The sequence below is a fragment of the Rhinopithecus bieti genome, unplaced genomic scaffold (assembly GCF_001698545.2).
Source record: "Rhinopithecus bieti isolate Rb0 unplaced genomic scaffold, ASM169854v2 scaffold_759, whole genome shotgun sequence".
Lineage (NCBI taxonomy): Eukaryota > Metazoa > Chordata > Mammalia > Primates > Cercopithecidae > Rhinopithecus > Rhinopithecus bieti.
Genome location: NW_016803631.1, coordinates 1,898,859 through 1,909,227, shown reverse-complemented (window position 1 = coordinate 1,909,227; position 10,369 = coordinate 1,898,859). Strand labels below are relative to the sequence as shown.

At 39.2% G+C, this 10,369-nt stretch overlaps 1 long non-coding RNA gene across 4 annotated transcripts in view; it reads left to right on the top strand.

The window, feature by feature from the left end:
- LOC108541726 (uncharacterized) overlaps nucleotides 1-10,369 on the top strand; it is a 57,155-nt gene that overhangs the window by 6,509 nt on the left and 40,277 nt on the right. For 3 of the 4 annotated variants that reach the window (XR_001889044.1, XR_001889042.1, XR_001889041.1), the window contains exon 1: nucleotides 7,758-8,056. This is a non-coding gene — a long non-coding RNA (uncharacterized LOC108541726). Of the gene's footprint in view, nucleotides 1-7,757; nucleotides 8,057-10,369 lie in introns of those variants that run through there. The other variant, XR_001889043.1, reaches the window with a different exon arrangement.

Genomic DNA, 10,369 nt, shown 5'->3' with positions numbered 1-10,369 from the left:
CCGCCCGTCTCGGCCTCCCAAAGTGCTGGGATTACAGGCTTGAGCCACCGCGCCCGGCCTCCAGGCTTCTTTATTGAAGTTTAGGCCCTTTTATTTTGAAGAGTCAAATAATGACATGACATCTTTGGATATCTTTGGAGTCTTTGACTAAGCATTTTTAGAGCTATAAAAGCATCTTCATGGCTACTCCCATTGAATTCACTCCATTTAAGGGTTTATCTTAGACCTGGTGTGATGTTTCCCTTATTGATTGTTTTGGGAGTTGGAGTGACTACCTTTTAAATTTTATCCACTTGCTCAGCCTATGTTGGTTCCATATTGGCTTGTTTGACCTTTTCATAGATAGCTAGTCATAACTACAATTATAAATGAGCTAAAATAATTTTAATCCCTAGTTAATTCATTCACAAATAGACACTGAGTCCCTACTGTATGTAAGAAACTGTACTATATATTGCAAGGCATAAAAATTAGTAAGAATAATAGGTAATGTTTATTGGTTATAAGTGCCAGGCGCTGTCCTAGGGGCTCTGTAGTCATTATTTTTATTTAATCCTCACATCCCTTCTATAAGGTACATATTATTATCATCATTCTTCAGACAAGAAAACTGAGATGTGGGAAAATTAACTTGCCAAGTCACGTATTTATGGTGTGCTGGATAACAACATAGTAGAATGTTCATGATTTTGTTAACATACAATCACTGCCTTCAAGAGATTTACTGTATGGTAACAGAGATTAAACATGAACCTATAAAAAATCCAAGTTAAAAAGGGCAAAAGATCTGAGTAGACATTTCTCCAAAAAAGATATAAAAATCACTGATAAGCACATGAAAAGATGATAAACATCATTAGCCATCCAGGGAAATACAAATTAAAATCACAGTGAGCTCCTGTGACATACCCACTAAGACAGCTAAAATATAAAAGACAGCTAATAAGTGATGGTGCAGATGTAGAGAAATTGGAACCCTTATAGACCAATACTGGTGATGAAAAAGTGGTGCAGCCACTTTGGAAAATAGTCTGGCTATTCTTCAAAAGGTTAAAAAAATAGTTAACATATGACCCAGCAGTTCTACTCCCTTCTACTCCCAGGTATACACCCAAGAGAAATGAAAACATACGTCCTCACAAAAACTTACACATGACTGTTCTTAACAGCATTTTCATCATAACCAAAAGTAGAATCAAACCAAATCTCTACCAACTGGCAAAGGATAAATAAAATGTAGTATTTACATACAATAGAACATTATTCAGCAACAAAAAGAAATGAAGTTATTCTGACACATAAGTGAAAGAAACCAGTCATAAAAGAACACCTACTGTATGATTCTATTGCTATGAAATCCTTCAAAATAGGCAAATCTGTAGAAATAGAAAGTAGATTTGAGGTTGCCAAGAGCTAGAGGGAAGGGAGAATGGGTAGCGGTTGCTAATGAGTACAGGGTTTCTTTTTGGCAGGATGAAGTTGTTCTAAAATTCATTGTGATGATGGTTGTACAACTATGAATATACTGCTAAAAAGCCATTGAACTATACACTCTAAGTCAGTAAATTGAATGATAGGAAAATATATGAAGTATATATCAATAAAGTTATTTTTAAAAACATGAACCCAAAGTAACTAAAATATAAAGTAGCATTTGGTAACTCATACAGAAACATAACCAAAAGCTGTCAAAGTTCAGAGGAAAAAGACCATTTAGGCTACCACAGTTAGGGTAGCCTTCAGAAGACAATGGGATTTGGATGGAGCTGGGATGAGATATACAAAATTGAAGGAAAGAAGAAAAATATTTCTTAAAAGCATAGCAAAAAGAAGGAAAAAAATTACAGCATATACTTGGGAAATGGTAAGGGGTCTGGTTTGGCTGGCATGCTTATTGCTGGTGGTTAGAATAGACAAGTATTGATATGCTTTAGATAATTATGGAAGAAAATATTTAAAATTTTAACTTTGCCCCTCAAAATCTAAGGTGTGTTGTCAAGATACAGTACAGAGGAAGAGTAGTAGACTTTGAAATGATAGGTTTGTCTAGGCCTTGGAGAAAGAGGTATGAATACTAGGTAGGAGATCACCTCTGATTCTGCCCTCACTGGAAGCTCCAGATCCCATTTCCTTATTAGCTCGTGTTTCCTTATTAGCCTTGCAGTCTTGGGAGAGTCTGTGGATTGTGGCACCTGTAGAAATAGTCTTATATCTGAATACAAAGTATTCCTCATGGTTTCTCAATACTGTGCTACCATCAAGATATTCCTCCTCTGCTTCAGGTGAAAGTCAAATGTAAGTCAAGCCTCAGCCCCCATAGCATGAATTCGAGAAGTGACACAAACTGGTCATAATTATTTCATTCCATTACCTTCCAGTTGTTTTCTTGAGAGCCTACTATGTTAAAAAAAATTGTAGTAGATGCTGTTGGGGCTAAACAAAACAAAACCGAAACAAAATTCCTCAACAGGTTGTGTTAATGGATATAGCTTTATTTTGAAACTGCATAGGTGTTTCCTTCACTCAGCAACTGATTAGAGAAACTGAGAGGTTCTGGAGACGCAAAACCAGGAACTAACTGCTTCATTCATAGTCTGATGGGACGAGGAACTTAGGGAGAAGCTGCCTCTTGCACCCATTCCCAGCAACAGACCTCCTATTCTTGTCTTCTTCTTATTTACCCTGTTGTAATAAGTATATTTACCAAGGGAAGTGTTCCTTCAAACCCTTCTCTATAGTTTACCTGGACTGTGCTGAATGTCAGGACTAGGTCAACCCAGCTCAGACCCAGATGTAACCATGTGCTGTGGGGTTGGAGGGAGACGGGTTCCCTAACAAAGAATTGGCCACTACTGAACTTGAGCCTCAAGGGTAATGGAAAAGGCTTCAAACAGGAGATACAAACCATGTTTATGCCTAAGAGGTGGAGAGTAAAGAACAAATCTCACTCTCTCCTTCCTGTACTGTCACTCACTGTACCACATTGTGTGTATAAAGTCAGTCTCTTCATTTCTTAATTTTTTCAATTATAAAGTATTTATTGTAATGTAAATGTAAAAGGTCACTTTAGAAAATTCAGAGATATGAAAGGAAAACAACTGAAATCACACACAATCTCATCATCCAGAAACAACTATGGTTTACATTTTGGCGTATTTCTTTCTTTTCCTATATGTACATATTTCTTCCCACAAAGTTGAAATCATACATATATGTATATGTATATTAAGTTTTATATTTTTATTTTTATTTTTTTTACCAACAGTTGAATAGTAAGCATTATTCCCATGTTATTTAATTATTCTTCAAACATGTTACTTGGAACAAATAGGTTGCAGAATAATTCCCCAACATTGAAAAATTATGGAGTTCCTTTTGATCCACTCTTCTACGATAATAGCTTGCAAACACTTTTTTTTTTTAGCTAACAAATACAGCCATTGAAATATTAAGTCTCATGAAGCTCTTTGCTGAGCTTTTGTAGCAACAGTTTGGTAATAACAGTATCACCAAGCATGTTCCCTGGGGACAGCAACAAGTGTCGCTTCAAAGACATGCTGACTCCACCTCACTTGCTTCTCACCTGGTTGATCAGAGGAACCAGCTGTAATACAGGTAAGCTCTTTTGATAAAGAGACTATTTATTTGGGAGAAATTGTTGACTGTGTAAACTGCAGAGTCAAATGATGGATAACGTGACTGAAGTGTTGAGGTACCTACATTCCCTTGACACTTTGTTGACACCTAGAGCTGGTTCATTAGAGTTCTCATTGTTCTTCTACAAACCAGAAGTGAAAAGGGTACAATGCAAAATCTGTGTGCACTGCTAGAATTTTCTGTTTTGGGATAGTTTATATTTGTCTTTAGTAGTATATGATTTTTTTTTCTGTCTTTGTTGTTTTTCTTTTTTCTTCTTCCTGGTTTTTGTTTTGTTTTATTTTGTCTTATTAGTTTGTTTGGTTTTTTTAGATGGAGTTTCATTCTTGTTGCCCTGGCTGGAGTGCAATGGTGCAATCTCGGCTCACTGCAACCTCCACCTCCCGGGTTCAAGCAATTCTCCTGCCTCAGCCTCCTGAGTAGTTGGTATTACAGGTGCCCGCCACCATGCACGCCTGGCTAATTTTTTGTATTTTTAGTAGAGATGGAGTTTCACTATATTGGCCAGGCTGTTCTCAAACTCCTGATCTCAGGAGATCCATCTGCCTCGGCCTCCCAAAGTGCTGGGATTACAGGCGTGAGCCACCATGCCCGGACTCTTGTTCCTGTTATAAAGTGAAACTTTGTAAGAATCTTACACCAAATTCAATTCGATTCAGTTAATTCAACAAATACTTACTGGGTGCCTACAACTTATAGAACACCATGATGGATATATGAAAGACAAAGAGGACTAGCCATGCGCTTAGGAAACTTACAGTCCAGCAGGGCTGATTAGATAGGCATATAAATAACTGCAAGACAAAGAAGACCAGGCTATAAGAATATTTAATGAAGGAGAAATACTCACAAAATAGTGTCATGAGGAAAATTAAACTAGTCACTAAACTGTATATACAAATTGAGTTTTCTGAAAAACTACACATATAAAAAACTGAAATACTCTGAAATGGTAGTAGTGGCTGTCTGGGTGATGAATTAAAGTGATTTTAATGTTCTTTATTCTTTTCTATTTTTTCAAAAAGTTATTTACAGGGAAACTGTGCTACTATTAGGATAATTAAAAATAAGCTTTACTAAGTGAGAGTGTTATGTAACAGTAGAAAATGTAGTGCAAGTGCTGAGGAGCAAAGATTATAACTGACTGGGGTGGGGGAATTAGAAAGGCTTTAGGATTTATATCTCATAATGATGAGAAACTTTTTTTTTTTTTTTTTAGTCTCCCTCTGTCACCAGGCTGGAGTGCAGTGGCACGATCTCAGCTCACTGCAACCTCCGCCTCCCTGGTTCAAGTGATTCTCCTGCCTCACCTTCCCAAGTAGCTGGGACTACAGGCATGTGCCACCACTCCCAGTTAATTTTTGTGTTTTTAGTAGAGATGGGGTTTTACCATGTTGGCCAGGATGGTCTCGATCTCTTGACCTCGTGATCCACCTGCCTTGGCCTCCCAAAGTGCTGGGATTACAGGCGTGAGCCACCACGCATGGCCTGTTTTTTTTTGCTTGTTTGTTTTCTTTTTTTGAGACAGAGTTTTGCTCTTGTTGCCCAGGCGGAAGTGCAATGGCATGATCTTGACTCACTGCAACCTCTGCCTCCTGGGTTCAAGTGATTCTCCTCTCTCAGCCTCCTGAGTAGCTGGGATTACAGGCGTGCGCCACCACGCCTGGCTAATTTTTTGTATTTTTAGTAGAGATGCAGTTTCACTATGTTGACCAGGCTGGTCTCGAACTCCTGACCGTGGGTGATCCACCCACCTCGGCCTCCTGAAGTGTTGGGATTATAGGCATGAGTCACTGCACCTGGCCGAAAAGCTTCTATATCTTAGAAATAGTAATAAAGTTTTACTGATTTGAAAAGATATTATATTTCTACAATTTTTTTCCCATGACATTTGACTATAGTCTCTGTCTCCATTAATGATAGGCTGGGTGTGGTGGTTCATGTCTGTAATCCCAGCACTTTGGGAGGCTGAGGTGGGCAGATCACTTGAGCCAGGAGTTCAAGACCAGCCTGGACAATATGGTGAAACCCCATCTCTACTAAAAATTACAAAAATTAGCTGGGCGTGGTGGCATACACCTGTAATCCCAGCTACTGGGGAGGCCAAGGCAGGAGAATCGCTTGAATCCTGGAGATGGAGGTTGCAGTGAGCCACAATTGTGCCACTGCACTCCAGCCTGGGCAACAGAGCAAGACTCTGTCTCAAACAACAACAACAACAACAACAACAACAACAACAACAACAATAAAACCTATAGCTCTAGTAGGTGCTATCTGCCATAGTATCTTTTAAAATTTATATTATTTTAGATGTGTCTTTAAAATATTTTACCACGTACCATGAAGAGATATTTTCTAAATCAGAAGATGATGTCAATCACTAATCAGATTTATAGAGTATATAGACTTGGCAAATAATCTTACCACTTGTTCCACTGAACCCAGAAATGCTTTATTTGGTCATTGGCTGGAATGGCTACTCCTTTGTCCTCCTTTCCTTCTGTATTTCAGATTTCTGTATCTGTTACTGTTCAACCCACAGAGCATATATTTTTCAGTGTCTAATAGGCTCTAGAAAGAGTTCCTAAATATTCTGCAAGTCATCTGCTTCATCAGCCCATGAGCATCCTGTTTTGGTGGATGCCCTGGGTGATGTGGCTTCCCATGGTGTGCAGGTGACATAGCAGAGGTTTGTCAGGTCAGAGTTTAGGTGGAATGTACAGGCCTCAGCTAACCTACAGAGTGAGAGTCTTGTCTCTGTGTAACCTGGATGAATTATTTATTTTCCCTCTGCCTTAGTTTCTCACTTATAAAATGACGATAATAATAGTACCTACTTTATAGGCTCATTTTATAGATTAAATTTGACATTTGTAAATGTTTGATGTAAAGTTGCTATGATGATGATGATGATGTATCATAGATAGACTTGAAGGACTGTGGTAGAATTTTATTTTTTTATCCTAAATAGATAACAGGAAGAAGAGGAGAAACGAACATATGCTGAGCGAGTACAATTATGTTATCTTTGTTTTCTTGGAAATAGTGAGGGGCCAAAGAACAAGTAAAGAAATAATTGCCATGCAGTGTGAATCACGCAACAATAAAAGTATGTTCAAAATAAAGAAGAAGAAATGATGAACTGCATATGGGTCTGGGAAGGCTTTGAGAAGTGCTACTTGGGCAGAGTTGATTTTTTGTTTTGTTTTGTTTTGTTGAGACAGGGTCTCGCTGTGTCACCCATGATGGAGTGCAGTGGCGCGATCTCAGCTGACTGCAACCTCTGCCTACTGGGTTCCAGTGATTTTCATGCTTCAGCCTCCTGTTCAGGAGTAGCTGGGATTACAGGCGTGCACCACCACGACGCAGCTAATTTTTTGTATTTTTATTAGAGATGGGGTTTTGCTATGTTGGCCAGACTGGTCTCAGATTCCTGGCCTCAAGTGATCTGCCTGCTTTGGCCTTCCAAAATGCTGGGATTACAGGCATGAGCCACCGAGCCCAGCCTTAGGCAGAGTTTTGAATAAGTGAGTAGTTGGGGAGTGGATGAGGGCAGTGGTGATAACGGATATGCCAAGCGCGGAGGATTTGGACAGCGCCATAACTTTGGGATAGTAGGTGGAACGTAAAGTACAGGGGAATAGTGAGAGATGAGGTCAGAGAGGGAGGCTGGATTCTGTCTGTGAGAATCAGTGGCTTTACCTGTATGCAGATGTGCATTTATGTCAGAGTTTCTCAAAAGGGCTGAGTGTTCCTAATTCCTTTATTACACCCCTTCCAAAGCTATCCTAAGCTTGTTAATGCCATTCCTATTAAACTGCGGCCCTGGCTGGGCAGACTCATTTAGTACTGTCTCTTGGTTATTTTTCTCCATTTGGGAAGCATTGCACCAGGACTTCTAAGATACACTTGTATATCTGCTAGTTAAATGTCCTCCACTTTGGACTTGCACCAGCAACATCCAGAAAGGCCAGTAAGCATGGCTTGGGAAGCATGGGAAACTGTCTTTTGTCTCTCATATATCTTCAGGGCTGACTTCAGATCCAAATGACTTCAACTGTGACTCACTTAGAGAGGCAGATTTTCATATTATAGAAAGTTCCTGGTTCATGCAGCAAAACAAACAAACCTGCACAGGATTAGCCTGTGTGAACTTGACTCAGCAGACATTCCCACATGGGGTACTGAGGTGCTGGAAGCCTGTCTACTAAAGTTGCACTGGTGGGCATGGAATCTAAAGGGGTGTCTGTGAAGGCCATCCTGGGTCCCAGCAGCAGGTGGCTCCATGGTTCTGCTGCCCCACACTTCCTTAGCTGAAGCAAATTTTCTGCTTTTCATTTTGTTCCTTACAGAATGTCCTTCTTTTTGGTGACTGCTAACATACTTCTTCACAGTGCAGGTGAGTCATTTTTCAAAAAACTTTGTGGGCTTTTATGAAATAGCTTTGGGGATAGTGAGGAAAACAGTTGTTTGGAGATAAACAAACGACATAATCTCTCTGAACCTCATTCTTTTCATTTGTTAAATGAAAATAACAAATTTAGTTTTACAGGAAAAAATTATATTTATTTTAAAATCTATATTTACTTCACAGGAAATGGTTAAGAGCAGATGGGAGAAAATAACAGACACATATTGTAAATCATTATTGTTTACTCTGCTTTCTTTTTTTAATGAGAAAAACTTCCACCCCACCCTCCAATTTGGTTTGTCCATTTGAAGCTGTATCTGAATCTCATTCATATCTATAGTATGAACCTCCCAACCAAACCAAACCAAACAATACTAGACGCCCACTTTCAAGTGACTCTGACAAGTGCCAATTTATATAAAGTGTAGTATCCAAAATACTTGAAATCAGGTCTGTCCTGAAAAATCTGGATGGGCAGTCAACAAAGGGTTTATGTAACTCTTTTTGTACTGAAATCTTCAAATCTCTTGGTGACAAACAATATACAGATGTTGGAAATGTTAATATGATTCAGCTAACCAAAAGTCCATAAGCAAAAGTTTAAAAAAAAAATACTGTGTATTCCAAACCTGGCTGTATAACTACTTCGTAAAGTGATCAAACACATTTACAGTCTTCGGGCTTATGCCATCTTCCAGAGACCTGCAGCAGTTCTGTCAGTCCCTTAAAGGTGGCAGCAACTTGAAGGCATCCTCAGGCTCCAGAGTTCAACTCAGGAGTTAGTACAGGGCCTGGTCAACCCAGGTTACATTTTCTGGCTTTCTCTTGATATTTGATTATTCTGTGTGTGTGAGTGTGTGTATGTGGTGGGGAGGAGGGCAGGGGTGCCTGGATATATGTGTGTGTGTGTGTGTGTGTGTGTGCGTGCGGGTAGGGGAGAACAGTAAGCAAAGTAAGGTGGTAATCCACTCATAGTTACGAAAAACTCAACCAAATAAAGGAATAGGTATGTATGTAGGCAAGAAAGGGAATGATCTGTTGGTTCTAATCTCACATTTTATAGTAATATTAAGAACTTAATACTATGTGCTAGGTACCATGGCAGGTGCTTTAGACAGTATCTTTCTACATTTTTGTAAGTGTTTTCCCACATTATTAGCCTTTTTCTGAGCTTTTGCCTCGACCTCTTAAGCCTTGGGAAGCTAAAGACACATGGTCTAGAAATAACATAGATTGAAATAGACAAAGGAGTTACTCAGATTCAAGCAGGGCCATCTGCAGACGTATCAGTTAGAAATTGTCTTTTATACCAGTCACATTAGCAGGAAGTTGTGTTTCATGATGCATTGGCTAGAGCCTTTGAATTCCTGAGTTTGAGGCCCCTTCCCCTGGGCCAGAAAGGGTACAGCTATAGCAAGAACTCCTGAGTATAACCGGAGAAGCTAGAATCAAGGACCACTCATGGGTAAACTACATATTCTTGTGAGAGACATTGGGGTGGGGGAACAGCTTACTAAAGTGTCCACTCATCTACCGTACTCCTGTTCCTCTGGAAAATGACTGAGCCGTGTCATATAAAAACAGTCCCTAAGATCCCATGGTATTTCATTAACACCTGGGGCAGGTGTTATCATTCTAATTATACACAAGGAAACTATAACTCAGAGAGATTAAGTGCCTTTCCTGATGCCAAATGATTAGTAAGGGGATACTTAGAACTAGAACTTGGATTTACAATTGGTCAGACCAGGATTTAAAAAAAAAAATTCCTCAAAAACTATAATTAAACACTGCTTTTGGTGATTACCACTTCAGAAAAATAATTTGAGCAAGAAAGCACTTCGTGTTTTTACTTGCAAATCAATCCTTCTAAAGGTTATGCAGGTTATTTCTCTTTGCCTCCTTTCCATCCTGTCTTGTAGTCATTCATTCATTTAATTCGTCACTGATCCATTCATCAAACTTCGAACCAGTGCCTACTATTAGGAGACGAAAGAGCACATTTCAATTGGAGAGCTTTGGAGTCAGACTGCCTGGCATTGAATGATAGCTCTACTACTCACTATCTGTGTATCCTTGAGTAACTTACTTCACCCACTGTGCCTTGGTTTTTTCAGTAGTAAATTGGGGATAATAACACTACCTGCCTCAGTGTTAGTATCAGATTAAATGAATTAATGCCAGAAAAGCTCCTAGAATATGTTTAGAACATTGTAAACACTTGATAAATGTTACCTGATATAGTCAGAGTTCTCCAGAGAAACAGAACAAACTGCAGAAAGGAGTGGGGGTTGGGGAGGC